At 40.2% G+C, this 6,258-nt stretch overlaps 1 pseudogene; it reads right to left on the bottom strand.

Annotated features, from left to right (window-relative positions):
- Positions 1–1,459: 1,459 nt before the first annotated feature.
- On the bottom strand, positions 1,460–6,046 carry LOC122009275 (annotated as a pseudogene).
- Positions 6,047–6,258: the final 212 nt, after the last annotated feature.

Genomic DNA, 6,258 nt, shown 5'->3' with positions numbered 1-6,258 from the left:
GTTTCTCATCTCGGAAGATCGTTGCCCATACAACGTCCGAGGTTAGAAGAGGAATACGGTAGAAGATCAAGAGGTATTTCTAAAAGGTATAACTAGTAGTTTTTCCTTTTCCGCATCATACTAGTTATTTATCGAAATAATACCAAATACAAGAGGCTTACGTTCTAGTATTTCGAATATGTTTTTTCGATGTTGTGTTCTTTTGTTTTATTTTTCCTTGTGATTTGATTGTTCTTTTCGGTTAACCTAAAGTTATTTTAGGAAATTAAATATTAGCTTTCTATAAAAGGTTTTGTCTAGTCGGTGGTGGTTGCTCCCATATCCAAGAAGGCCATGTGCCTCGCCACGTCAGTACTGGGAACCAATTATGGAAATTAATATTTAATGGAATTAATAACTTAAGGTGATTTGGGTCGAACGTGTTAAGTTCCGCAGGAGACCCAAGTCAAAACCTAAAAGAACGAATAGATTAAGTTTTGGATTAAACGTGTTAAGTTCCGCAGGCGATCCAAAATTTAATTTAAAAGAGTACATGGTAGCTAGGAAAAGGTTCAGACCTTTGTACAAAATTTTTGTACAATGAAACCTCTAAATTTTTTGAGTAGCAACCAATAATATGTGCATCCTTTGGGGGATGATGAAATAGGGGCATCCTTTAAGAAAAGATGGGATGATTTTTCATCAATCTCCTCTATATAAAATAATAATGCCAATATCACGAGGTACGTTTTTTTACACTATCTTACCTATTTGCTATTCTCTTTTACGGTCTGACTTTAATCTCATCAGGATGTAACTGAGGTCCACCTCCTCTTCTAATCTACTTCTTATGAACACAAGATATTAAAAGTCCAAACGTCATCTTAATCCCCGTGCAACAGCCAACCTCTTATTCGTCGTTGACCTGCCGTACTTTCTACACATCGGTAGCCCATCTTGATCTCAACGGAATCGGCCGTGAACGTCGACCCCGCATCCAATACGCCGGAAAACACGTACTTGTGCCACCCGTCCCTTCAGTACCTGTAAACCACGTTTTATTTCTTTCAGTTCTATAAATTAATCTTCTCTTTAGTTAATTTAAAATTAGAAAATACTAAATGATTTTAAAATAACCGCTAATTTAGTCCATGACAACTAAATTAATCTTCTCTTTTTACACTATGCATAGAGCCCCGGGATATGGTGTAATAGTAGGATATTTATGTTATTAAATTTATAGAAATTTTTTTTTCAAATAAAACATACAATAAAGAATATTGGATTTTCGGATTGCAGGACTTCTCAATTTACCATGATGATCGACAGGATACTACTTCCATAGAATAGGGCCGGATTAAATTTCATTTAGGCACGTTATTAGAGCAAATTTATGAATTCTACCGTTGATAAATCGTCTTCTACCTTCTCTTCTCAATCAGAATAGATTGCTCTATCGTTTACTTCAACAGATGAAATCTGCATTGCAAGAATTATTTGGAATTTTCAGATTCACTAATGTACATATATAGAGTCTGGCAGTGGTTTTCTATGTTCCCCTTGCCGATTCAATCAATACAACAACAAATTAAATCTCTACTCTCCGTCGCCGTGATCCACCGACCGACGGTTACTGGAACACCGGGCAGCCTTCAATGACGGCGCCGGGAGCTGTCGGACAGGAGGCCAAGGGGCAGCCGTCCAACTCGTTGCCCCACCAATGCAGACTAACATTCTCCAGCTCCAAACAGAGATAGATCAGGACGGCCATGAACGCCAATCCTGCGTCCAAAGCACCGGAAAGCACGTAATTGTGTCGCTTCCACCAGTCCCTTCTGTACCTGTAAACCACGTAGCCCGAAAGGAATCCGACCAGAATCCACGTGGTGTAGTTCACCGCCGTCGCCGGCGGCATGTTCCCGGTGGCGCCGATCAGGATCGGCATGTTGATGAGCCGGATCCACTCTTTGTCAGGGAATGCTCTGTGCGCGAGCCAGACGAGCAGCGGCCCCACCGCGCCGACGAGGAAGAACCAATTGATGGCGGCGTACGTGCCGAGGTCCCCAAAGATCCGGCGAGGGCCGATCAAGCCCCATATCACCGACGCGTCGTAGAAGACGTGGTCGCTCGGGCAGGTCCACGGGCTCTCCGGAGACAACAAGCTCTTGTTGCAGATATCCGGAATCGTCTCCATGAGCCACCATGCGGTGCTCAGGTAAACAAACGCGGCGATCAACGTCCCTACCACCTGAGCCATGAACATCGTCCTCGGCGGAATCTTCATGTAGTGCCCCAACTTGAAGTCTTGAAGGAACGTCAACGCCTGTGTCATACTGATGTACCCGTAAACCTTGAAGCACATGTTCGCCACCGGCCGACCGGGGTACAGATACCCTATAATATACTCTGTGATTATGTTCAATCCCGGCGTCTGGTTAATCAAGCACAAAATCGAGATATCAGTTTCTCAGACAGTCCGGCGGAGAAAGAGTCGAGTTAATTAATTAGACCTGATTGGTGGTTGCTGTGATGATTCCGATGGGGAGCGTGAAGAAAAATGCGATGGAGCAGGCGAGCAACACGCCCCACCACGGCAGCTGGAGCTGGTCGATGTAGTACTCGCAGGCGAAGATTGTGAGGGCGATGTTGGCGACGAGGATCGCGATGAACCACCACTGAGGGACCTGCTTATACCTGCTCATCAATCTCGTGTGGATGTCCATCTTCTGATCTTTGAAAGCCGACTTGCTCATCTGCCAGATTTCGCTGAATTCGAAGGCAAATTAGGTAAGAGTTTTCGACGCCATGAGCGTAGAAAAAGAGGGGTGGCCGTCTTCACCTTCCGTGGAAGAGGAGGACGTGCGAGATGGTGGCGGTGAGAGACGCGAAGCCGACGCCGTAAGTGACAGCGAAGAAGGTACTGAGGTAGAGCGGGCCGTTCTTCTCGTAGGCGTCGATGTCGAGGTGGAAGTTGGGGTCTATGATTCCGGAGATGTTGTAGCTCTGCCCGGTAGAGGTGAAGAGGCCGTCGGAGAAGATCGGGAAGCTCTTGGCCTTGTACAAGTTGAGCCAGTAACCGATCGGCGTGATGACGTACATGATGAGCGCGAAGCCGACGGCGACGTTGGCAGTGGCGAACCAAGGACTGGCCAGCGGGCTGCCGAGGTAGGAGGAGACGGTGGACCAGTCTAGGCCGATGGCCCCCAGGCCGAGACCGTAGAGGCCGGAGCCGAGCTGCTGCGCCAAGACGGAGCGAGGGAACCAGCAGACCCAGGAAAGGGAGGTGAGCATGGAGAAGAGGTAGCCGGGGAAGACGTAGTAGGCGAAGCTGCAGAGGAAGGCCACCGTGAAGAACTGGTTCCTTGTCAAGCCTCCTTTTGGTGCTTCTTCCTTCTCATGCAAAGCTCTGCCTCACAACAATTTTTTTGAATCTTAGAATCTTGAACCTTACTGTGAATCTATTTTTTTAAAAGTAAATTTAAATCCTAAATTTATTAAATGATTTAATTTAATTAATTTTCTAAATTTTATTTAATACGGTAGGTTTAAGTTAGGAAGCAAACAGTTAAATGTGTTTGCCAGTGTGTTTATGATAATAATGATTGTACATTTATTGGATACTTTTGGAGAAATAATTACAGAAATAAATGGAATGAGATACAAGTCAAGTATCTTGAAGGAGATCTTTTCATTTCAATAAAAAAATCATAAGAGGTCTAAATTTCAATCAGAATGACTCAAAAAATTTTAAATTCTATAATTTTTTATGATCAATTTGAATTATATATGATTAAGTTTGGGTTTTCATAGACATTTATTATAGAAAATTAGATTTGTGTCTATTTTATAGTTTTTTTAAAAAAAGGTTATACTAATGGATCTTAAACTTTATAATTTTGGGGCAAAAATTGACAACAAATTATATTATAAAATTCGAATTTTTGAATAAGAATTTATTACAAATTTAAAAATTATTATTTTCCTATACAACTTTACAATTTTAGATTTTACTAAAATTAGGCAAATATTATCATGAATGAGAGCTTTAAAAGAGGAATATAATAAATTTAGTATTTTGAACCGAAGTTTGAGTATTACTCATTTCACATACCTAATTTTTATAATTCTTAAAATAAATAGTATATTCCTATTATACCCTTCCTATTTCCATTAAAACCAATGTAGTTTTCATTAATATATTCATGCTATTGGACTTGAATTTGATAATATAAATTGAGAATATTAAATATTAATTACAAAAGTTTTAGAAAATTTATCACAAATTCCTTATAAGACCTAAGACAAAAAATATTTACTAATCAATACCACTAATGGACTCCTAGGTCTCTTCTGATTCAAAAAAATATTAAACTTTTAAATTTCTAAAAGTTGTCTAAAATTAATTGATGGATATAAATAATTATGAATCATTTCAAATCAAAAACAATATTCTTAATGCATTCATATCCTCATATTTAAATTCAATGACATAAATTGAGAGTAGGGAATTTTAAAATTTTTAAAGATTTTAAAATTTTATCATAAACTCATTATAAGACACAATGATACTACTAATCAATATTATCAATGGATTCATAAAACTCCTCTAATCCTTAAATATCAAACTTTTAAATTTTTAAATAGTATAGATTCATTAGTGAGTTTAGTATGAAACTAGTTATGAAACTAAGTTGATAAATCTAAAAGACTCTGAATCATTTAAAATCAACATCAATATACTCCTACAAACCTATCAATATGATCAGATATGAATTCGATAGTATAAATTTAAAATAATAAATTTTAAAATGGATCAAATAAAAATTCAAAGACATATACACTCAAAACCTACTTAACTATTTCGTATAAAGAAAGGGGTATACTGAAAATATGCTATATATTTTGGAATTATGAAGGTTAGGTAGCATATTTTGGAATTATGAAAGTTAGGTGAGTGAAATGGGTAATAACGGAAGGTTTATCTTACTATTGTAATAAATTTGGTAGCTCTTAGATGATTTGCATTAAAAAGGCTAAGGGGTGTTTTGGATATTTGGCTGTAAAAGAAAAAATGAATAATTTCATTCCTCACCTAAACAACGAGACCTGCACTAAATTGTACGGCCACCACATCGCCGCCGGCTCAACGAGATACCGCCGGAATATTCCTGCCCATCCGAATCCTAGCACCTGCTTCATATTTCAACCAATTTTTAGAAACTGAAATTCTTATCACAAATTTCTTTCCCAATTTAATTAACAAAAATAATTGTGCCTGCGTGGTGATGACGACGACGAGGGAGACGAAGAAGGTGATGTGCTTTCCGTAGAAAATCTTGACGGCGGTGACAACGTGGATGGCATAGACGCTTCCGGCGCCGGAGTTGGCGAAGATGGTGATGAGCACGTGCTCCTTGATGTTGAACGGCCCGGGGTTGAGCGTGAACTCCCACCGACTTCCACGGAAGAAGACGCGGTCGGTGATCGTGGCGGCCATGAGGTGGCCGAGCGGCACCACCGCGATCTGCGCGGAGATGGCGGTGATGGACAGCGGCTCCTTCCGGTACCAGAAGAACTGGTTGAGGAAGGAGAGCAGCACGCAGGAGACCGTCCCCAGCACCCACATACGGAAAGTCAGCGCTGGCGTCGACGGGTCGTCCTCCACCGGTACCGTCAGCGCCACCTGCTCCACCGGCGAGTTCTCCGGCACCTCCTCCCCTGTTTCTTCTTCCTTCGCTGCTGCAGACGGCGTGGCTGCTTCCGCTTGAACTGCATGACGTCGATGTTGGTGGGCGTGAGACGGCCGAGGAGCATAAAACAAACAGAGAAGGAGATCAGAAGCTTACGCAGCGGAGTTGTGATCATTTGATGCTGCTCTGCTTCTTCTTCTTCTCTTAGTCGATTGTCCATTATCGTTGCTCGATCTTTCTCTTCTTGCTCCTCGAATTTCTTCGCTTGATTTCTGTCTATTTAGATGGAAATCCAATCGGAGGAGAAGAAGATTAAAAGGAAGGGAGTTGTTTGTATTGATAGAAAAGGAAATCGGGATCTTCTAATTTTTGAGTTTCTATTTTTTTTATTTTTTATATAAATTTTGTTGGTCAGAATGATTGCAGCACCTGCAGCTGCCTGACCAGAAAAAATATATAATTTTTTTTAAAAAAAAAATCTCATTTTTGTAAAAAAAAAAAACAATTTAAATGTCTTCGGTGTAAAATAATTTTTTAGGAAAATTTTTTAAATTTCTTTATGAAAATGAACTAAAAAATTTCTTAATGT

This window comes from Zingiber officinale, chromosome 8A (genome assembly GCF_018446385.1).
Source record: "Zingiber officinale cultivar Zhangliang chromosome 8A, Zo_v1.1, whole genome shotgun sequence".
NCBI lineage: Eukaryota > Viridiplantae > Streptophyta > Magnoliopsida > Zingiberales > Zingiberaceae > Zingiber > Zingiber officinale.
The sequence above is the reverse complement of the archived record's forward strand: the minus strand, read 5'-3'. Positions and strand labels throughout refer to the sequence as shown.